At 37.2% G+C, this 24,716-nt stretch overlaps 1 protein-coding gene across 1 annotated transcript in view; it reads right to left on the reverse strand.

Moving 5' to 3' along the window:
• THSD7A (thrombospondin type 1 domain containing 7A) overlaps positions 1 to 24,716 on the reverse strand; it is a 297,034-nt gene that overhangs the window by 179,626 nt on the left and 92,692 nt on the right. The gene's annotated exons all lie outside the window — the stretch shown is intronic.

The following is a 24,716-nucleotide window of genomic DNA, read 5'->3' on the forward strand; positions in this document are numbered from 1 at the left end:
TATCGAGTCCTACCTTAAAATCAGAAGTGAAGATGTAACTTGTACAAACATCCCATGTGTCTAACAAAGTTGCTTGCTTGCTACTACAGTCTTTAGTACCTTCACCACAAGTGGTGCTCTAGAGTTAAGATACTTGGGGGCCAGGGGAAGTGTCATACATCTTGCCATTGCTGCCAGAAGACTTCTAAGCAGTTACTTGCCATGTCTCAGTAGATAGTTTGATTTTCATAAGCTTGTATTAGAGCTGGGTGCCATAACTACAGCATGGTGGAAGTTTTTCTCCAAGAGAAGCAGTAGTTTACTGGTCATGCCAAAGCACGCAATATGCCCTCACAGAGCTCTCCAGCTTTTTTCAGATTGCTGAGTGCCTGCTATAATTGTTTAAAAACCTGGCTAATGCCTTGTACCAGCAGCTTCTTAACACAGCCTGTAAATCTGGCAGCGTTACACAAACAACATGCAATGGCTCAGAGAGGAAGGGCAAGGGATGTCCTGGCTGATCCAGCCAGGGCATGCATTAGAGCCATCCACAGAATTTCTCCTGAGCGATGTCTAAGCCAAAATGGCACAAAGGAACCAGAGTCCACAGTGCCAAGCTCACTCAGCCAGCACCACCCACTGGCATGGGCCCAGGACAAGGAATGCGAGACTCCCCTGGTCTTGTATTTGGTTTGAGCATCAGAGCGTGGGGATCAGGGCGGGAGGCCAGGGTCAAAAAAGACACATGAAAAAGTAATAGATACAAACTGTGAATTTAGGCTAAGTCCTTCATTCCAGCTATAAGATGGAATTGATATACAATATAGCAGAACTGATAGACAATTGAGTGACAATGTAGAAGTATGGCCAATATACATAAAAGCATAGTTTCGCCTGATTTTCCTCAGTGGGGAAGCTAATTTGTATTTTTCTTTCCTGGATACTCACGTTTGCTTTTTTTTAAACAAAAACAAACAAACAAACATTTTAGTCTTTGAAGCTTCAACTTTTCTTTCAGAATTAAATTATCAAATGCACAATTTAAATAAGTACAAAATTAGTCAAACAGATGACAAGAGTCAGTTTCCTTGAAACACATGCTACAAGAAGTATGGACTTTGGGGAAAGGGAGGGCAGTGCCAAGGAAAAAAGAGTGGGAACACACAACAAAACCATTTGCTTATGCCATCCAGACTCTTCTCCTTCTCAGCACATGCTCATGAAAATTGAGATGATCTCTCTGGTTTGAGAGCTTACATGCATACACATAGCCCAGCTCAGAAGTTGTATTTTCATTTTTGTCTAAGAATTTATTTAATATATAAATTCTTTGCTTAGATATTTAATTCCAACATGACAGAAAACTTTAAATTTACTGCTGTTGCTTAACGGACAGTGTAAGGGCTAGCCAAGTTTAAAACAATTATGATATTTTTAAGAGATACTTAGACAACTTGTTATTGCCAAACTAGGCACTCATTAATTATACAACATATGCTATTTCACATGTATTTTCCCCCAGTACTACTTAATTTTGGAGTAATCCATTACCAACCACCCAGCCTGTAAGAACATAAATTAATTACAGCAATTACAAAGGTTTGGGATTTTACAAGGGCTGGATCCAAACTGGTATTGTAAGTTGTACAGCTCTATCCCAGAGCACTAATTTCCAGATGTTTCTCATTTACTACATTATTTCAATCATATCAAGCAGCAATAAGAAGAATCTGAGAATGACAACTAAGGTGGCACACTTACTGAGAATGATTCCACAAGCCTTTCGACACAGGACATGAAATATCATCTTATAAGAGACCTTGACTACATTCCTAGCACAAAACAAAACAAAACAAAAAAACCCACCACACACTTAACAAAGGACCGATTCACATTTGTCATTCAACACTAAGCTTCTGGCTAACAGAATAATGAAGCTCTAAAGAGGGAAACAAAGCAAGGGCACCGCAGGACCTTGAGGGTGAAGACTTCAGAGTATACCTTCAGCACTGTGATAAGAGGGACAAAGAAAAGCTAGAGGTAACAAGCAAGGTCAAAAAGCAGGCCAGCAAAAGCCTGTATCAGAGAGCATATCATGCTAACACTAAAATAATGTGGTTATAAGCATAAGATCTTAGGACTAGAAGATGAGTTCTCCTAAGCTCCAAATTCATATATTCCTGATCAGTTAAGGAAAATGTATACACAGCAATTGAGGAAATATAGTATGAAATAAAACGATTCCAATTTATGTGCAGTTAATGTTATCATCAATGTCATTAATACCTCTGCAAGACTGTGACAAATCAGTAATAAGTGGGGATTAAAAATTCCAGAATGTTAGGATTGTATATTGGTACAAAAAACCTGAGGAAAATAATAATAATAGAACAGATAACTGGATAAAACAATTGTGCATGTACATCTGAAGATATCTTTGTTTCTTTCTTCACTTTTTTTTTTTTAACCCTACAAACTTACGGGTTTCAAGCAGAACCTGAGAATATAGCACTGTAGTTTGAACATTTGGTTTCTACTTACAAAAGCAAATCTAAAGAGCACCAATACACTAGTTTTTCCATGTTTTTTACGTAATCTTTAAAGCCTTATCAGAAATACTGCTTATGAATGCAAACTGAAAACCAAGAACATATGAGAAACCACTAGCTGAAGTGGAAGAAAGGACAAAGAAAAATTCTTTCTGAGGAACTGCTATTTACAGCAAAGAAGAAAACAGGAAATTGAACATGTAACAGCATAGTTTTCTGTTTAAACCTGATCATATGTTGGATCATTGTCTGTGATGTTTAACTCACTACAAAATGATCTCGAATGGTTGTGGAACCGTGGTTAATTTAGACATAGATATTTAAGGATGTATTTTATATATATTATATATAAATATATAATTTCGGATTAAATGCGATAATGATCTGTTTTCAAACCAAAACAGTGATGTTGCACTGATAAACGGACATTAGGTTTTCTTAGCTGGAAACAGTCAAAAAAAAGAGTTGGAAGTGATGTTATCTTTGAAAGTTCTGGTCTAATGTTATAAACAGAATTCAGATAGGCAGGTTCACGTGAAGCATTTTTTCCTAAGTACTTTCATATTCTTATTTATACTGTTTACATTCCTAATATTTTTGCTCTCATTTTGTCCATTTATTTTTAAATAAATGAGTGTATTTTCAACTGTGTAGTGTTTCCTCAGATTAACTACCTGCACCTATAATATGCTTTTGCTTTCCCATGACACTACTATCAACAACATTTTCTAGGATAAAACTTGGCTCGTGGTTTCTTTCTAGATAGGAAAGGGAACCATATCTTTGGGTGTCTTCTTCCCAGATGGAGCAATATTACAGCTGTCCTTTAGAAAGTGGCAAAACTGCTGATCCACCTTTGTAAGATATCAACTGCCCCAGCCCCATTTTCCTTCTGTCCTTTTACTGTTAGATGACCACATAAACAGACATTTTAAAGCTAAATCAGTAAGACTGTTTCTCAGTCCTGTTGCGTTTCTTCACAAAACACATTTCTTCATCCAAGATATCCTGTCCATTTTCAGAAAAATGGGTATACACATGTGTAATATAGTAAATTATTTTCTCTTTGAGTTGAGCATGAACAAAACCAAACAAACATACTCTTGAGCAAACCACTCCAGAGTTCAAACAGATTTGTTAGCTTGTGAGTTCAAATCCATTTGATGCTCTTTCTACCATTTTAACTGCTGAATACTATTCTCCTGCAATGGGATCCTTATTAGTGCAGTACTCTGAAAGCAAACATCCCAGCGCACACATCTCCTGCGGTGACGATTCATTATGCAAACTGCTGCCTCATGCTTGATCATTACTGATGATGGGCAATATTTCACCGTGTCAGCAAGAACTTGGCGCAGGGGGAGGGAACAGCTACTGCTCATACACAGCCTACACTTTTATCAGCAATACAGAAGTAGTTCTAAATCATGAGCTTTGTGGTGCAGCTGACTCTGGCCCTGCACCCTCCAGGCCGAAGCAGTCAGAGTATTTATGACTAGACTGGTTTCTGACCCAGATACAGTACTGATTATTGCAGCTTTCATTTGGCAGTAGTTATTCTGACCTACTGTGCTAATAATTTTGCTGATGGGAACTAATTAACAACCAGACAGTCTACAGTCTCTCTTTACCCTAGCTGTTAACAAGTTCATAATGAAATTTCAATCAAGTCACACTGTGCACTGGGTAAATAAACAAACATACATATGTGCATGTGTAGACACGCACTGAAATGATGACTACAGTCATATGTAAAAAGTGCAAGTATAATTATAATTAAGTAAAACATTCTGAAATACAGACCAAGTGTCCCGTGTTTATCTTACCATTGACAAAGATATGGAGAAAAAAATGGAAGTGGCTACATTTCTCCCTACAGATATTTCACACAGGTCAACACAAGCCAATCCAAATGAGACTCAAATCTCACAACTGGGTAAACATAGCCCTTCTCTGCAATGATGCATCAAAGAAATGCAAACTGAAATTTACCTAATCAAGTACAGGAGAAAAATGAATAAATGTTTATTAGATTACCTCAATGATTTGAAGTAATTGAATATCCCTTGCTACTGTCCAAACAGAGCAACTTCTGAACAAACTTAAGCACTTAGCTTTGACGCCTAGAGCAGAGTGTTGTGAGTATCCTCATGTTAGGACAGACTGGGTCTCTTATACAACTCTGAAACAATGTTTTCATCCATTTAAATTTCAGTGTCACTGTGCTAACCCACCAGAAGTCACATGTCACACAGCTGTGGTTAGTACTTAGAACAGAGCTAAATCTTAAAAACAATACAAAACAAAACAATGACATCCAATTTGTCATATTGAAATTTAGGGGAAAAAAAGGAAAAAAAAGTACTATTACAGTAAATAGACAACATTCCATGCAACATTCTAAGTAAATACTATGCTAAGTAAATTTCTGTATCTCTGTATGCATAGATCAGCAGCAGTGAATCAATGAGATTAGGTCAACAGTGAAAGCAGGAAAGAAAATCACTGTTAACCATTCCCTGCTAAAACACTTCAAGATTCTGAATAATCAAACAGAAAATAATCTTAATGGATTAAATCAATATATATTGAAGAAAAACAGGCAGATTGATTGCTCTTCATTTCCCTTTGATGGTTTTGTGATTCAGCATAGAAGCGGTAGTTAACACCATGTGAATGTGGTGAGTTCTCCGACAGCAGAAGAGCTTTGGAAAATAGCCTGTCTAAATTCATTTATAGATCACATTTTATCTGATCAATATCTACCAATTTTCCCTGCAGACAAACATTTGTCTCTCAATTCTATGAAATTCTAATTCTATGAAATAGTAGTTATATACATACTAAAGGTCCCTCACAACTTTTATTATAAAACTAAACTACCACACATCACCTGTGAAAACTGAAGACAAGCCCAAAACTTTTGGTTTTGTTTAGCACTTACAAACTGACACTCTGGGTGACGCTTTAAGTCTTCTACACCACTTGTTTGCCTATACCAGATCCATTAATACCTGTTAGATACTTAGTTTAGATCTAGTGTTCTTTTTCAGAAGTAAAAGTACAGGATGTAACTATCTTAAATCATGCTCTTTGACCTTTTCTTATTACTAGTGCCCACTCAACCTTCTCAAGATAAATGGCAGATATCTTCATCCAAGACAGTTCATTCAGCAATTACAATATTTCCTATAAGTTAGATAAATTGAGCGGTCACTTAACAGGGAGAAAGGCCAACATCAATTGCAGCAAAGGTCATTCAGTCCAGTTATCACATACTGTATTAAATTGTCATCCGATCTGAACAGCAATTTCATCAATAACCCAACCAACTAGAATGACTGTGAATGTTTGAAGTCATCCACACACCCTACGGTGGATGCAGAATAGTCGGGGAACTCAAACAGCTCCATAAGGCAGCAGTAGCAAAGGCCACTGCATAACGAACACCAGTTCTTACCCATCTGCTGGGGGAAAAGGAAACAGAACAGAAAGACACTAAAAAGTAGATACTACACAGGATAGTTTTTCACCGTACTATAAACCCTGTCCCCTATTTGCTACAAATGAAGAGTAAACATTCTTTCCATGAACCCTGGAGTTGAACCTTTACAAAAGCATAGTGTCTTATCAAGTCATAGGAAAAGTAAGTGATACACTGAGAAAACACCACCAACAGGAAGATGTACATTCTCGATACACGAGAGAACGTAACTACCCCCACCTGCTAAGGTGTTCAGCTTGAAATTTTTCTGTGTCACAAGATTCTGGGTGCTTTCAGAGGAATATGGAAATACTCTATTTTCTCCCAGCCCCTCAAAGTCACTGGTCAGTTCTGCTGACTCAGCTTTCATAAAGGAGCAAGATGCAGGAAAAGCAATATTTATTAGAAATGTTAAGTGAATACAAGTACTATAGAACCTTTGGTACAGAAAACAATTCCATAATTATTTTGATCCAGTTACTTCCAAGTCTTAAAAAACCCTTATCTTGCATAATAAGCATGTGCTTATATCATTTAACAACCATAATTTTATGATTTTAATGAAATGAAGATAAATGAGTAATTGTAAAAATCCCCATAAATGTGAAGAGTTCAGGTATGAAATACTTACACACTTTAATCATTTATATTAAAAAGAGCCATGATATATGTAAATTGACTCTATAAGCAGTGCTTTTTATAGATTATTTTGAAAGACAACTAATTACTTCTACATGTGTGTCTTTGCAAAATGAAAGCGAGGTCTATGCATCACAAAAAAGCCACACCATGTGCTGCTTTTATTTAGCATAAAAGGTTGCAAGCAGCTAACTGAAATTACGCGTTTTTAAATAATATCCATATCCATAGATCCCTCTCATACTTTCAAATAAATCATAACCTAATTTTTAGACAATCCACTCTGACAACAAATCTGAAAGTAAATGCCTGGGCATTTACAGACAAAATCTATATTGTCTACTCAGGAATTTGCAGCATTACATCCAATCAGTAGAGACAGGCAATACCATATGGCATATTTTTCTAATACAGTTCAAAACATTGAATATCCAGAATAGCGTATTTGGGAGGTAGGGTGGGGGGAGAAGGGGGGTTGAAATCCATCCTTCAGTAATAATTAGCCTACTTTGCCCTAAATTATTTATTCCTGGCATGACCTCTCACCTATAATATTAAAGTCTAACAATACCATTTGATAGTAACACATAAGTAAAGCAAAATGATTTATCATTAATAAATCCTTGTTTAGGGAAGAGGACACAAAAGTACAAAAACAAAAGCTTAGACTTCAGGTAAACTCAGTATTTTATATTTAAGGTGATTTTTTTTTTTTTTAGAATCACTGAATTACTATTTTGTTTTCATTCAATTAAATGGTGTTATTTCTGAACGCCAGGAATTAGTCAAGAGATTACCATTTAAAGCTACACTTCGAAGCAGGAACGGCCAGTCGACATTCTTCTGTGACACAAACAGCGGCAGAAGCTTAGAAGAAAGTTGAATTACACCAGGACATACAAACACTGACAACATAACTCTTTTTCCCCTCCAAAACACTCAAAATTGATGATATTAAAATTGAGGCCCATACTTGACTGCATCACAGCATTAAAAAGGAAACACCCAGAAAAATACAGGTTTGATCAGCAAAAATTTTTTTTTTTTAAAAAATCTGTTACCTAGAAAGTTTGTTCACAACAAAGCACAAAATACAAACAAATTTTTAAAAACTGACAAAGAAAGGTTACTCTAAGAGCAGAAGCTAGCAGTGGCTGACAGATACATATATTTATAGAGATTTTGATATTACCTGTATATTCTGAGATGCAGTTATAACAACCCATCACCAAATCAGCTGGATAAATGGCAGAATACACTGGCACAAAGAGAACATTGCATGAAAACAACATGCTAATAAAGTAACATTAGTACTGTGAATTTCACTTACCATCAAGCTAAAAACAATATAGCTATTGTACTGATAGCCTTAAGATATATATTTCAACAACAACCAGCAAACCTCTTTTGCAGTTAATGACTTCGCATGTATAAAAGGATGTTTTAAATAAAAACTGTGAAATCGTCAACATTTTTCAAGTCTGCATTTTTATACAGTTTGCTTCAAATTGTTATGAAGATAATTACACGCAACAAAAACACTACACAATAGGTAACTAAGTTGAAAATCCACATAAAATGATTTATTTAATACATTTCAAACAAATTAAAAACAAAAACCACACACTATTTCTTTATTCTCAGGTGCTAAGCTTCCCTTTTCTCACATAAGATTATTTGAGCTTCTCTTAAAAGTTGTAAGGGACCTACTTAACAAGTGAAACAAAGTTGTCTTTTTGATAAATGAGTATTTTAAATGACATTAACACTTTTGCACAAGATTATAGTGGTGATAGCTCTATTTCACAACAGATTTTACTGCTCCAAAGACTTATGTGTTGCAACTGCCACAAACAGGGCTGAACCCATCTGTCCCACTGCTATTCCATAGCTAAGAATGAAACAGATAAATTCCAAACCTTCAGTTTAAGTTTAGTGATTAAAGATCAAGCCTAGGGCCATCTGCTAAATTTCAATAATCTGTTAGGATTTCAGAAAATCTGACAGTGTCAAAACAGCAAAATCTTTCAGCAATGAAAACTATATTAAATAATTTTATAGCATTGTCATGATGGTATAAGCATTTCCAAGAAGCTATTTTTATTTAATCACCAAAAATATTAAGAATATTTTAAAACAGAAGTACCAGACCACACTGGTGAAGTGTATTTTTACAAACGTTAATGAATAGACTTTAATAATTTGTAAACTAAGAAACTCAATTGCACTGGCCTAAAAAGAAATACTACGTGTGTGTCCAAACAAGTCACTCAATTTCTTGTTTGTAAATAAAGATAAAAAATAAGAATCTTATTAGCTACTTGGAGAAGATGAATATAATTGAAACTGGAGGCAGTTATAAAGCTGGAAAAATGGTCATATGTTCATTTTGCATTTTGTGCAACCCTCTATCCCTGTGGTAAAAACATTTCTGAAGTTTGCATGTTGTACTGAAAAGCTAAAGAAGGACACAATCAAATATGGAATGAGCTTAAAATTCAACAAAACCAAGAAAGACCAAATTTTTCAAAAAAGCTTAATTACTAATTCATGAAAACATTGCACATTCATGACCTTTAAAATTAAAGTGGGCATTGCTTTCATGCTGCTAGGAACAATTACTGTATCTTTATCAATGCTGAAGATTGATGCACCATTATTAAGGCAGATAAAAGCAAAAGCTTAGAATCATACTAAATTGCCTCTGTTCACAAGTGACTACCATGAATTAAATTTCAGTTGTAAAGTCTATTTAATGGAAAAGCTTTCAAACAGCATTCTTGTTTTGAAACTTTTCCTGACACCAGTTATTTTTAAATACACATGACATTCTCTGATTCAAAAATGGAATAATAATGAAAAGCTTTCTCTAACTATAAAATCACTTCCAACAGCAGATGCACAAAAGTCAACCAGACCAATGGAACTCACCTACAAGATTTCAAAAAATTTGAGATTTTTTTTTGCAATCATGAGGAGTAAATTCCTTTTTGCCTGTACTGTACAGAAATTTAAAATTACTTTCCTCACCTTATGGGTGGTAAGAACCACATGAGTAAATATTATTTTCATTACTTCAGTTCTATAGAAATACAACCATTTTGACAGATGCAGAAAGGAGATGGAAATAGGTTAGAGACAAAAAACACACAACTCCTACTCAAAATCTTAAACTATCAGCCAAAGTGCAGCAACTATAGGAACTAGCAAAAACCTACAACTTTCCTGATGATATGATGAAAGGTTAACTGAAAGAATACAGCTTTCATTCTAACTGGAAAAGGAGCATTAAAACAATCTACATTAATCCAAAACTCCATTTTACTAAACCTGCTTGCTAAACCTATGTTGGCATTATGCTAGAGAAGCAACTTTAACAGACACCCATATTTCTGAGGGATAAAGGAGTAACCTTTTCAAAAATCTTCCAAAATGAGGGGAAATTCTTGTTTTCTCAGGAACTAGCTCAATTTCATCTTCTGCTTCTCATTCTTTTATTGAGAGGATTAGGTGCTACTCCTCAACTAAAGTAAAATGAGTAACATATATATTAGCTAAGATTCTCCTGAAAAGAACATAAGATCAAGACAATCATTTTAGACTTTTTTTTTTTAATTAGGTTCTATCATGGCTAGTAACCATGGCAATGACCTTTTTTTTAAAAATTTATTTTTTTAATTATATAAATGAAGGCAACTAATACAAATTTCACAAACTAAAACTGAAAAGAAAATGAAAGTTCATGAGCTTCTGGAAAGCTGCTCTACAGGATGTTCTTGCAAACAGAGGTAAATGCAATGACATAAGAAGAAATAAAGTTTTAAAGATGTTACCACAATGGGAAGAGTCTCATCATTATGACCTATATCAAACTTTAATAGATGCTCCACAGGAAATATCAGTGCATTGAGAACTGCCTGCACTAAGCTCAATATTTTAAAGAAAGTGATACTACAAAATACATATTGAATGAAAAAAAAAACAAAAAAAAAATTTGGCATAAAGTACAAATTATAATGGCAAAACAAACACTGCAATATTTTGGGACTTCTCAAAGAGAGTATTTCCCCCTTTCAATCCAACAAACAAGAAGCTGATTTTATATATTTCTCATCTCAAATGTTAATTTTCAAATTAAAATAAAAAATATTATCTAGTATAGATATTAGTATTAAAAAAGTACCTCCTCTGTAGATACCTAAAATTATGTCTGGGCAAAATATAGCTTGGTTGTTTTTTTTTTGTTTGTTTGTTTTTTTATCTTCTGAGTCTCACATTCCTGAATTGAGAACTCACTGAAGCATTAGCTTGAGTCATGGCATTAAAATCATAGGAGCTAAACGCATGTAAAATTTTACTTTCTCAATGGAAAAATCCTACAGAAGTGCAGTTATTGTGATCTGTATAGAAAAAGAGAATATATTTGCACTATATGTTCTGCTAGAAATATTCAGATAAACCTCTCTCTTGACCACAGTAAAAGGGTAAAATTCAGAATTATTAAATGAAATGGAATTAGGAAAAAAAAATAAAAATTCCCATGATTAAAGACTGTGTAGATATGTGTCACACTTTGCTTATTCAACTTAAAACAAAAGTTTATCAATTTTTTATGAAGTGAGGAAAAAGATATGATCTCTTAATGTCACATATATGATGACATCATGAGCACTGTAAGTGACAAGGTGGCTTGTAGCCCAGGAACTAGAGCACAGCAAAGCACTTAGAGCTTTGCTCTAATCTGGCATTCCAGGTCATCTGCAAGACTGCAGGTTCTCTGGAAAAGTCAGTAAATGTCTTCTGAAGCACCAAATATCTCTAAGGACTGCAGCTGAAAATTCAAATCAAGGTTTTCATCACCATCATGGTGTGACTGACATTCAAGGTTTGTAACTTAAAAATGTAAAATACCATTAACAAAAACAGCAAAATGGTTCAGAATTTGTTTTCTAACTTCAGTAGTTTAGTTTTGATAAAAATTCTCAGATGTTGGCAGTATGAGGAAAAAAATAAATTCTCTTTTATTTTTCTCTTTGGAAGTTCATTAGTACAAGATGACTAAAAGGTGAGCTAATGTTTCTTGCTGCAGATAGGGGCCTATGGCACTACGGGCATGTTCTCCAGAATTCTGAGAAGTTATCAAATGAGAAATTATCAGACACCGTTCACAGGGACAAACATCTCAATATAAGATCTATTAAGCCACTGAGATATGAAAGGGATATTATATGGAAGAGCTAATACATGTCAGATGAGACATTGTGGTTAGGAGTTACGGATTATCATATCTACTAAAATTAAAAAAAAATTTAAAACCTCTGCATATACAAAAACTGCATCTCAAAGAACTAGTCTGACTGTTTCATTTCTTATATGACTACAGTGTTGAATCCCTTTGCAACTCTAGATACCTGAACAATCTGTACTGCAGCTAGTATAAAAAACATGTATGCACACTATTTTTAGTGTGCATAACATCAAACCGATAACGAAACACTGTAAGAACAAGTACAGGCCCTCCATTCCAATAGTCATAGAATATCCTGAGGTAGAAGGTACTTACAAGGATCACTGCATCCAACTCCTGGCTCCACACAGGACCACCCAAAAATCAAATCATATATCTGAGGGCATTGTGCAAATATTTCTTGAACTCCAGCAGGCTTGGGGGCCAGTTCCCTGGGGACACTGTCCCAGTGCTTGGCCACCCTCTCAGTGAAGAGCCCAGTGTGTTTCTGTGGCTTTTTGTTTTCTTTTTTTTTTTTTTCTTCCTTCCTTGTAATGGGTTCTCCAGGACAAATCCCAGCTTCCATGTGCTATATAACTTTATTAAAGGACTGATTAACAGTCAACTCCGTAATTGGAATGTATACATATTTGGGCAATTATTGCATCTCAGAAGGAAATAACTCTCAACCTGAAGTTAGAAGATAAAAGTCACATTAAAGCAACTAGAGGAACCATTATGTAAATGGCAGATACTGTGTTGCTTGGCACAACACTAATAGGTTGATTTATCAAGAAAGATTAGAGTTCACTAAGCACAGTTCAGCTAAGTGATAGCTGAGGGGCATGACAGCTGACAAATACTCTTCTTGAGGAATCTAGTCACGAAGGGAAAAAGAGGATTACAGAAAAAAGCAAAACAGCTATAAAATACTGCAACATGCAGATAATAGTGTAGTCTTTCAATTACAGTGATAGAAATCCTACTGTTTAAAATATTTACAGTAAGTGTAAAGTAGAGATTGGGAAAGACGTGGCAGATTGAGAAGAAAGAAAAGAGAAAGGGTAATTATTCAGCCTCATTAAATTTTTCATCAGAAGCAGCAAACTATCATAGTTTGAGCATTTCCTTTTTCATTAGAGTGCTTTTTAATATTGACATCCAACCAATTATGTTCAAACTAATTCCCAGAATACTGTGAAAATGTAGCTACTTTCAGAAGTTTTTCCAGATTAATGAACTGCATTATTTTTTCATTAGAAGCTGCAGTGTGCTCTGAGACATACAAAGTGAGGAACAAAAAGCCACCATGAACTGAACGTATTCTCCAAAAAGCCCTTGGCTTTCTTAATGAGTTTCTTTCTTCAGGGAGCCTTCTTCATCTTTAAAAATTCAAAACCAAAGCAACACTACTACTTCAAATGGACTCCTTGCTTATAACCAACTATTGCAAACGAGACAAACTCTGCATCTATTAGCTTCAGACACAGGTAAAGTGATATAACATAAATGTAAATTCTCTTCTCTTTTTTATTGCCATCCTATCTTTGATGTTCTAAACTCCAATTTTTATTTAGTACCTTCCCCCCCATGTGCTATTCATTAAACTGTTTTCCCCTTCCAGATTAAACTAGTTCTGAAAGGTTCTAAACATTTAAGTAAACCTTCGTCAATGGTAACTTGTTTATTTTTAAATACTTTCAATGAAAAAAAAAATTAACAAAAATGCAATATATTACCTGATTCATTACAAAGAAAGAAGGACATCTTTGTTTTATAGCTTCTTAATGTATTTTATCTTTCCTTTTCATACTAACTCTCTCTCAAGTGGTAACATTTACATAAAAGGTGAAAAATGTCTGTCTTAAACGGAAAAGAACAACAAAAAAAACCACAACCATTTTGGAAGAAGTACTTCTGCATCCAAAAGGTAAAAATATTGACTACTCAATTTAAGCTTTAGTTTATGAACCCTGATCCTTAGAGACCATTACTTTTGTATTAAGAGAGAAACTAGGCACTACACTGTTCAAGAGAAATTCTGAAGCACTTTAACCTAGCAAATTCAATATTTTCAAGGGTAGACATTTACTACATAACATCCTCAGAACAATATAAAGTTCTCGTAGAGTGAGTATTAGAAAAAGACAAAAATGTTGCTATCTAAAAATAAAAATTGTCTTATATCCATATAACAAAATCATGAATTTAGTTACTTCTATTACGTGTAATTGATAGCACATCTGAGAAAATAGCTCAAATCTGTGCTATAGAAAAAAAACAAGTCTCAGTTATAATCTGTACATATACTCCTCATCTTGATTTATTCCATAAGGCTTTTGAAGCATACCAAACTCAACAGTACAATGTACTTCTGCAGCTCCCTACAAACACAGGGTATAGAAAATAACCTGAAATTCCTAGTTTTATGGTTCAGGTACCCAAGGTGTTCATGCTCATAAATCAAGCTGAAATATGGAGAGCCACAAGCCATTCATCCACGTCAAGTTAAAGACTACAAATCTTCCTTGCATGTTCAGCCGCTTTATCACTCCCCCTCTTCTTCCTTTTATTATCTTTTGCATGACATCAAACATGTCTCACAGGAACAAGTTGGTCTTTCAAAGCATTGCTTTTCAGACAGCAGTATTGGACTTTCATTTAGGGTTACAAAAGAAAAAAAAAAGTGGTTTCAATGACAGCCTTCAGACTACTCCTGTTAATAATAGCAAGCAACAGCAAAGCTGAAATTTCTTAAAATAAGTTAGTGGTATATGAAAAACATGCTTCTGTTATTAGATGAGACCACAAATTCATAATGTGCTACATTTTCAGTCAGACATTGAAGACTTAGGTCTGAAGACTATCATATTTTAAGGCAGTGCCATTGGATCCATACAGCAATGTATGGATATAGTATCTATACATGGAAGAATGAACACACACATATTGTTGGAAATGTCCTAAGAAAATAGATTAAAGACAAATTCATTAGAAAACTTGTGTTAGTTAAAATATTTGTATTTGTTTATGTAGTAATTGCCTTAATTCTCTCAGTCCCTTGAGATTTTAATCTCACATTCTATTTTATATATTTGTATTTGACAGAAAGTAGCTGCTGACTGCTTGCCCTTGCTTTTCATGGTTTTGATCTTCACTCCTGTAACTTGTGTCTTCCTCTTTTCTAAATATCCCAATCTCTTTCATTTCATCCTTTTTTCCTTCCATATGGCAAGTACTACACATGTGCTAAAGTAATGGTGCCTTAGAAGCAGTCAAACTGAACCAAAACACACAGCACTCAGTGTTTCTTCAACATTTTTTTTTTTTTGCACAGACACCTACAGAATACAACAGTTGCATTATAATATAAAGCTGCATTATTCTGAGCAAAAGTCACAAGTAAATCAATAAAAACAGAATAAAACAGGGCAAAATACATTGCAATAAACAGCTGATACAGTGAGTCAGGAGAAAATTGCAAAAGAAGCAAAACCTGTTTACATAATCCAGGTGATCTTCTAGGATAAGCAAGCACATTCTTATTAAATTGAAACAAGAATTTTGTTACATGCAAATATAAGAAGGGATAACTGCCAAATCTGCCATTGTGGAAATCACAGAATCATCTAGGTTGGAAAAGACCTCCAAGATCACCTAGTCCAACCTCTGACCTAACACTAACAAGTCCTCCACTAAACCATATCATTAAGCTTAACACTAACAAGTCCTCCACTAAACCATATCATTAAGCTCAACATCTAAACATCTTTTAAAGACCTCCAGGGATGGTGACTCAACCACCTCCCTGGGCAGCCCTTTCCAATGCCTAACAACCCTTTCAGTAAAGAAGTTCTTCCTAACATCCAACCTAAACCTCCTCTGGCGCAACTTTAACCCATTTCCCCTCGTCCTGTCACCACGCATGTGGGAGAATAGACCAACCCCTATGTTGCTACAGCCTCCTTTAAGGTACCTATAGAGAGCGATAAGGTTGCCCCGAGCCTCCTCTTCTCCAGGCTGAACAACCCCAGCTCCCTCAGCTGCCCCTCGGAAGACTTGTTCTCCAGACCCCTCACCAGCTTGGTCGCCCTTCTCTGGACTCGCTGGAGCCCCTCAATATCCTTCTTGTAGTGAGGGGCCCAAAACTGAACACAGTACTCGAGGTGCGGCCTCACCAGAGCCGAGTACAGGGGGACAATCAGCTCCCTAGACCTGCTGGCCACACTGCTTCTTATACAAGCCAGGATGCTGTTGGCCTTCTTGACCACCTGAGCACACTGCTGGCTCACATTCAGCCGACTATCAACCAGTATTCCCAGGTCTTTCTCTGCCAGGCAGCTTTCCAACCACTCATCTCCCAGCCTGCAGCTCTGCTTGGGGTTGTTGTGCCCCAGGTGCAGGACCCGGCGCTTGGCCTTGTTGAACTTCATACAGTTGACCTCAGCCCATCGCTCCAGCCTATCCAGATCCTCCTGCAGAGCCTTCCCACCCTCGAGCAGATTGACACATGCACCTAACCTGGTGTCATCTGCAAACTTACTGAGGGTGCACTCAATCCCCTCATCCAGATCATCGTTAAAGATATAAAAGAGAACTGGCCCTAGTACTGAGCCCTGGGGGACACCACTAGTGACTGGCCTCCAACTGAATTTGACTCCATTCACCACAACTCTTTGGGCCCAGCTATCCAGCCAGTTTTTAACCCAATGAAGCGTACACCAGTCCACGCCAAGAGCAGCCAGTTTCTTGAGGAGAATGTTGTGGGAAACGGTGTCAAAAGCCTTACTGAAGTCAAGGTAGATCACATCCACAGCCTTCCCCTCATCCACCAAGCGCGTCACTTGGTCATAGAAGGAGCTCAGGTTCGTCAAGCAGGACCTGCCTTTCATAAACCCATGCTGACTGGGCCTGATCGCCTGGTTGCCCTGCAAGTGCCGCGTGATGACACTCAAGATAATCTGCTCCATGAGCTTCCCTGGCACTGAGGTCAAACTAACAGGCCTATAGTTCCCCGGGTCTACCCTCCGGCCCTTCTTGTTGATGGGCGTCACGTTTGCTAGCCGCCAGTCGACTGGGACCTCCCCTGATAGCCAGGACTTCCGATAAATGATGGAAAGCGGCTTGGCCAGCTCCTCCACCAGTTCTCTCAGTACCCTCGGGTGGACCCCATCTGGCCCCATTGACTTGCGTACATCCAAGTGTTGTAGCAGGTCGCCAACCACTTCCTCGTGGATAGTGAGGGCCACATCCTGCTCCCCATCCCCTTCCACCACCTCAGGGTACTGGGTATCCAGAGAACAACTGGTTTTGCTGCTAAAGACTGAGGCAAAGAAGGCATTAAGCACCTCAGCTTTTTCCTCATCTCTTGTAACTAAGTTTCCCCCCGCATCCAGTAAAGGATGGAGATTCTCCTTAGTCCTCCTTTTTGTGTTGATGTATTTGTAAAAACATTTTTTGTTATCTTTAATGGCACTAGCCAGATTGAGCTCCAGATGAGCTTTGGCCTTTCTAATTTTGTCCCTGCACAACCTTGCAACATCCTTATAGTCCTCCTGAGTGGCCCGCCCTCTTCTCCGAAGATTGTAAACCCTCTTTTTTCTCCTAAGCTCGAGCCACAACTCTCTGTTCAGCCAGGCCGGTCTTCTTCCACTCAGGCTCGTCTTTGGGCACGTGGGGACAGACCGCTCCTGAGCCATTAAGATTTCCTTCTTGAAGAATGCCCAGCCTTCCTGGACTCCTCTGCCCTTCAGAACCACCTCCCAGGGGACTCTGCCAACCAGTGTCCTGAACAGCTCAAAGTCAGCCCTCTGGAAGTCCAATACAGCAGTTTTACTGGTCCCCTTCCTGACTTCGCCAAGAATAGAGAACTCTACCATTTCGTGATCACTCTGCCCAAGACAGCTCCCTACCACATCTCCCACCAGTCCGTCACTGTTCGTGAACAGAAGGTCTAGCGGGGCACCTCCCCTGGTAGGCTCTTTAACCAGCTGCATCAGGAAGCTATCTTCCACGCTCTCCAGAAACCTCCTAGACTGCTTTCTCTGGGCTGTGTTGTGCTTCCAGGATATGTGTGGGAAGTTGAAGTCCCCCACAAGAACGAGCACTGACGATTTCGCGGCTTCTGCCAGCTGCCTGTAGAACTCCTCATCCGTCTCCTCATCCTGGTTCGGTGGTCTATAACAGACCCCCACCAGGATGCTTGCCTTGTTGGCATTCCTGCTGATCCTAACCCATAGGGACTCAACCTTATCATTCCCAGCCTCAAGTTCCACCACATCAAAACACTCTCTAATATAGAGAGCCACACCACCACCCCTTCTGTGCTGCCTGTCCCTTCTGAAGAGCCTATAGCCAGACACTGCAGCACTCCAGTCATGAGAGTGGTCCCACCACGTTTCCGTGATGGCAACCAAGTCATAGCCTTCCCGCTGCACGATGGCTTCCAGCTCCTCTTCACGATGGCTTCCAGCTCCTCTTGTTTGTTACCCATGCTGTGTGCATTAGTGTAGATGCACTTCAGCTGGGCCATTGCCTTCTCCCCCAGCCTTGACATTGTTCCCCCTGGCACACCTCTAACAAGTCTTATTTCAGCCCCATCCCCCTTCTTACCTAGTTTAAAGCCCTCTCAATGAGCCCTGCCAGCTCCTGGGCTAGGATCCGTTTTCCCCTTAGAGACAGGGACCCGTCTGCGGCCATCAGCCCGGGTGCTGAGTAAAGCGCCCCATGGTCAAAAAAACAAAATTTCTGTGTTGGCACCAGCCTCTGAGCCACGTGTTTATCAGGTGGGCTTTCCATGTCCTCTCTGTACCCCTCCCTGCCAATGTAGGGATAGACGAAAACACCACCTGGATGCTAAGTAACATTTAAAAACGTCTCTTTCTAGGAATGTTTTCTGCTGAAAACATTTTTCTCCCAACAATGCATTTTGGAACTACTATGTACACAACTGCTTCAAAGGTTTTTCCTAGCACTGTTTTCCTCTGAAAACAGTTTTCTCCTGTTCTATCTTCCAGTATGATATCTTGAGTATTGTACTATTCAAACTATTTGTGGCACTTGAAATTATTTGAATGTTCTTTTAAAATATTAATAATTTATCTTCGTATCTTTGTAAACAGCCTCTTTAACAAGCCTTAATTATATCATTTTGTATAAAGCTGTGGTACGTAGGAACACCAGCAATTGAGGAGAATTCAATTGTGCTAGGCACTGTACAAACACAAGTCATTATAAAACAATCTCTCTCTGTTCTATTCTTTATTTCTCTAATGGCTTTCGGGTAAAATAGCTATTCCCCAACACACATAGGGAGAGTTACATTATTGCTCAGTAATATAAACATTTCATTTTGCATAATACAGGATGTAGAAGCTAATAACATCTCATTAAGAAATTTCTCATTGGCTTAGGAGATGTCATTAATTTTTTAAGTACATCTCATCACATTAGAAACCCTTTTCAATTAATATCCTCAAAAAAAATGGTGCAATATAAACAGTCTACACAGAACAGTTTTTTATTCATTCTCTCTTTCTTTCAAAACACCTATGGAAAACTCTTACCAGGATTTGGATGTTTGAAAGCTAGCTCTGTTTCCAGCAACACCATTCTCTACTTGGGCCAGTAAGGGCTATGTCTAAAGACACTAAGCTCACACAAGCACATCATTTTTTTCTGCTCTATTCCACTGACATAAAAATACCAAAACAATCTTGGAACACCCACAAAATGGAAAAAAAAAGAAAGAAGATACTGTGGTCTACTGACAACCTGAAATGTCAGCCATGCCAAAAGGCACAGTGCTATTTGATCCTGAGAGCGCACTGATTGACACAGTATATGTCTTTTGGATTTTGTTTGAAATGCTAGGCACCAGTATGTTTAACGTTGTGTAGCATTCATATGAAAGTGGTAAAAAATGGGAATGCTAGGGGAGTTTAATTTCTGATAGTTGTAACAAAACTGCTTATGTTAGCTTTTGTTTGACTTGTATTTAATAACCAGGACAATATGGCTATGCTAATTGTGATCATTTAAAATCCTACTTCCTAGTATGATCTTGTCTTTTCTGACAGGGAAATTCACAGCTCAGAACAAGGATAACTTTTACCAATTAGTGTGATTTTTGAAGGTTTCTGGATATGTTTCATCTAATTCTTCCATTATTTTAGTAACTATTATTTCAGTACATTATTACTGCCTCACTAGACAGAAATAGATTTAAAAAAAAAAATAAAATAAAATCCCAAGTCAATAATACTACCGTTGTCTCAACTTTAGGCTATGCCATTCCAGTACCTCCTCTGAGGCTTCATGCAACACAACTGAGTATTTCAATTCTGTCAGTCTGAATTCAAACAGATCTTTAAGCAACCTAAACCACCTAGGCAACCCACAATGTTTTTTTCCAGCTTCATTAGTCTAAAATAAAGAAACACAATAGAAACAGAGATTTCGACTAATCAAGAAATCAGGAAAAGAATTTCCCCATAGCCTAGGAGAAGGAGGCTTCTGCCTCCCTAGGCCTGGAGACGCCTTGTTTGTGGACCAACAGAGGAATGTAGGAAAAGAAAAAAAGACGTATAATGAAGAAACTTGTGAATGCAGTAAAGGACCTTCAATAAACAAAATAAATACATGTATTGTCCATAAACTAGAAATAATTCTCAGCTACAGTACTTAATTGAATACACAATTTAGTTTACACCACGACAAATGTCAAAATATAAATTACTACTTGTCTTTGAGAATACTAACCTTTAGACTATGGGAATTGGGCTTTCTATTAAATCTGGATTTATGTTGTTAAAAGATAAATGCTTCTGATATGAACAAGTGAGTGGATGAACACTATAAAAAGAAGACATCAACATCAAGTGGAGTTGGGAACTAAAAACGCTAGATCTTGTAAAGCTATATCCTTTACTATAAGATACTAATAAACAGATTTAACCCAACACTAGAGCAGCCAGCCTTAGAATGAAACAACCTACAGATTGTGGGGGCTTCTCTTATTCCAGTATCCCCATAAACTGAGGGATTCAGCTTATCCAGTTAGCATAAGCACTCCAGGGCACTTGCTAAAAACAATCCAGACATTCTCAACTCCCAGTACAACGTGACCAACTGCCATTTCATGCTTTTCTGACAACTTGAAACTGCTATCCTGCAACTGAAGTCAACCATTAGCCCAGAGCATACGACTTTATGTTACGAAGAAGCTTACAATATCAGCCACACTTCCATCTATTTCCCTATTTCAGATATGGTAAAGTAACTGGGAAAAAAATCCATTTTTTTTTTCCTCCAATCACTACTTAAATATTTAATTTGGTTTTATTAAATAAGGATACATTACTAAAAAGCACTTAAATAATTTTCTTCAAGTATGTATTTTCTGCATCTCTGCCAAATGTTTCATTGCTAGGCTGCACTAAAAACCTTTCACATTGATCAAAGACTTAATACTTGCCTTGTACAATTTCCATTGTATAAAAAATCTGAAGGGTTAATTTATAAATGAGTCCAAAGAACAAGAATGATGAACATGTCTAAAGAGAATGAGTATTTCCTTATTCAAGTCATAGACAACCCCTCACCCCTTGACTAAATAGAAGTCAGATTTAATTGGGAGACAGACAATAAACAGTGAGGTTGCTTAGGTACACATTACAGAATGCAATAAAAGCAATAAATTTTAATCCTAATTAATATGAATTTATACAGGGCATATGTAACCAACACTTAACCACATTCAGTCTTGGAGGATCATTTATATTTAAGTCAATGATGCATCTTTAACACATTGTGTTTGAACAATTTTTATGCTTTGAAAAGCAGATGAAATGCGGCTTTTACTAAAACTCCATTTAACTTACTCTGTAACTGAAGGCCTGAGAATCAACAAGATGAAGCCCAAAAACCACCTTTTACGTTAATAATTTAAAAATTTTGACCTCTTTCCATCCTCACAGATGTGTAGACAGGAACTCTAGTTCACTGTATCATAACTAGAGATCTATTTTCCACTGAAGAGATATCCTCATTGCTCTCTTTCATCATCACTAGGGACACCACGTGAATTCCCTTCCTGTCAGTCAGGCCTCAAGTTAAAGTATCTTTTCTCATTCACCATTTCCCTAGGTCTTCACATCTAATCCGCTTCTTCAGATCATTTCTTTGTAATCTCTTTAAAATCAGGACTTTTCTATTTACTGACATAGGCTTATCTGTCTCTCGTCTCTAGTTGCGATTACTGCAAAATTCTTTAGTCTACTTTCGAAAAGAAAAAAAGAGCCACAATGCTGAGACGTGGGGATATTTTCTGCTACATGATGGAACACCCTCAACAAACAAGTTGATGATACAGCCTTTGAAAGGTAAATGCTTTAATCAGAATGCTGTTAGTTAATATTTTCTCTCCCTCTTCCCATGTGATCATCCCTGTCTGTGCACATTTAGGTTCGTTTTGAAATGCCTGCTGGACTGAACTTCTAGGAAGGACTTCTGCCTTCCCTGCCCTGTCATCCCCCTCCCCCCCCCCATCATATGAGTCCTCACTCAGTCCTGCAGCAATAAATACAGTCCTAGAGACATATGGAAACTGAAATGAACATTTTATTCAGTGAAGTTCAGGTATGTTACCCACCAAAGGTGCTGGATGAGTAATTTCAATTTTGAGCCCTCTTCTCTCCAACTCCACTTCTGGCACCAAACTCTTTCAAAAAGAGCTGGGCCATGGAATGCATAACATCATAAAACCCGATAAGTATGTAACAGTATAGAGGTTGTGTTCTCTCTGTGGCTAAGTGTGAAGCCAATGTTAACGCAGGTTAAAAATCAGAGGGGTTTTATGATCTGAGTTCTTATCAAGTAGTGAAGAAGGATTATGTGGTTATAAGATCAGTAACATCCTGAAATGACAAGAAAAAACTGTTCATAGGCTCTTCAAGTGAATAAAGATGTCCTTGCACAGTCCTCCTCCCAAGAAGCACAGAACAGTCAAATAAAGATGTTGGTGCCTGAAAAAGCTCAGAAACAGCTTAAGGAGAGCCCTTAGCTAGCAGAGTTTGTAACAACCTTCTAGTCCCACTAAAAACCAGTTGGCACACTGGTTTGACACTGGGCTTCCACTCCCCCAGTAGAACCCTTAATCTTCCGTACATTTTCTATACCTGTAATTTTTTACCTGTAATTTTAAAAAGGCACTGTTACTTACAGAAAGTGTATTTAAATTTCTCCTATGGTTTGTTGGCAAGAATGGGAAAACAGCCATCAGCAATTGTTACAGAGAAGACCAAGTCGTCATAATCATACAACAAACAGTAGGTAGCTCAAATAATTCAGCAGACCTATACTGATTTACACTATCTGAGATTTGATCAATAGTCTTTAAAACAGACAGCGATGGTAAAGGCACTACCTCCTGGACTTTTTCTGATGATTTATCTTATTCCAGAGATATCAACTCAATGATACCTTCCACTTCAAGAGTGTAACATGCATTACTTCAAACTGTTGGAAGAAGCAATTTTACAATGTGATCAAACCTTGCTGATCTTGTGCACTCTTCAGTAATTACATTAGTACCTGTAGGCAGGCAATACACCCAACACTGACAGCACATCACAGATCACAGTATCAGTTGATTTAAAAAATAAATAAATGAAGTACAGGGTAGAAGTAAAAAAGAATTTTGATGTGACAAGAAATACCTGTGCTTAGTCAGTTGTGTATAAAAAATAGCATATATATCATCTGCATCATGAAACTACAAACCAAGAAGAAACATGCATCTTCTTGTTTTGAAAGAGTGGTAACTATGGAAATATTTATTTAGGAATCAACACTCCTCACTTTGTTCACTGCAAAACATACAGTGAGATCAAAATCTTAGCCTATGGGGATGGTATAAGCAAGAACATAAGCTGTTCTTGAATATGAAAAAAATCACTTAAAAAGAAGAAAAATGAACAATAACATTTAATAGAAGTTAACAGAAGCAGCTTATACTGAATTATGGCACAGAATTTTTTCTCTCTTTTTTGGCTGCATACAAAGAAACAATTCAATAGATCTTTGTGATAGTTAGGGTAGAATAATAATGAGATTCAAAAAAATTCAAGAACACCTTCAAGTTCAACGTAGCAGTGCACTACCTGAACTGACAAACCATTCATTACAACTCAGTCAGCTCTGAGAAGGGCATCCACTGATGAAGAGAACAGGTTGTTCAGTGGAAGCAAGGATTCCAAATGATCTAGAGAAATTTACATTTTGAAATAAATCACTAGTGATAATCAAATGATCTATGTGTTAAAGTGTTCTTGGCCCACAACAAGTATTCAAAAATGAAAGTGTGACTTCATCCCATTTTTACTATAACTTTCTTAATCTTTCATGCTTCATGGAAGTTTTCATCAACCTTTCAGCTTTACTGTCTTTGTTTTGTATGCAGTTACCAGTTTTGTATTATCCACAAACATTTGTGTTGCCCATACCATCTTATAACAGTTTTCTACATTTTTTTTAAAACACTGAGCCATCATTGTTACATTGAACATCTAGCCACGAGTCATTCACAACACAATTCACAGAAATGTGCTTACTCTCCCCCACAATGTAGTTTCTCCCATACAGATCCCTCCCAGTTTGTACACCAAGCATGTTTTTCAGGAAACAGAGATAATCTCCATTTCACATAACTATTAATAAACAGTAGAGCTCAATGCCCTGGTTGGTAAAAATTATTTCAACTTCAAAACTCCAATGCTCCACCTCATATCAGAGGAATCACTGCCTCTCAATACAAGAAGTTCTTTTTGATGAGTAGTTA

The sequence above is a fragment of the Anser brachyrhynchus genome (assembly GCF_964034855.1).
Source record: "Anser brachyrhynchus genome assembly, chromosome: 2".
Taxonomy (NCBI): Eukaryota; Metazoa; Chordata; class Aves; order Anseriformes; family Anatidae; genus Anser; species Anser brachyrhynchus.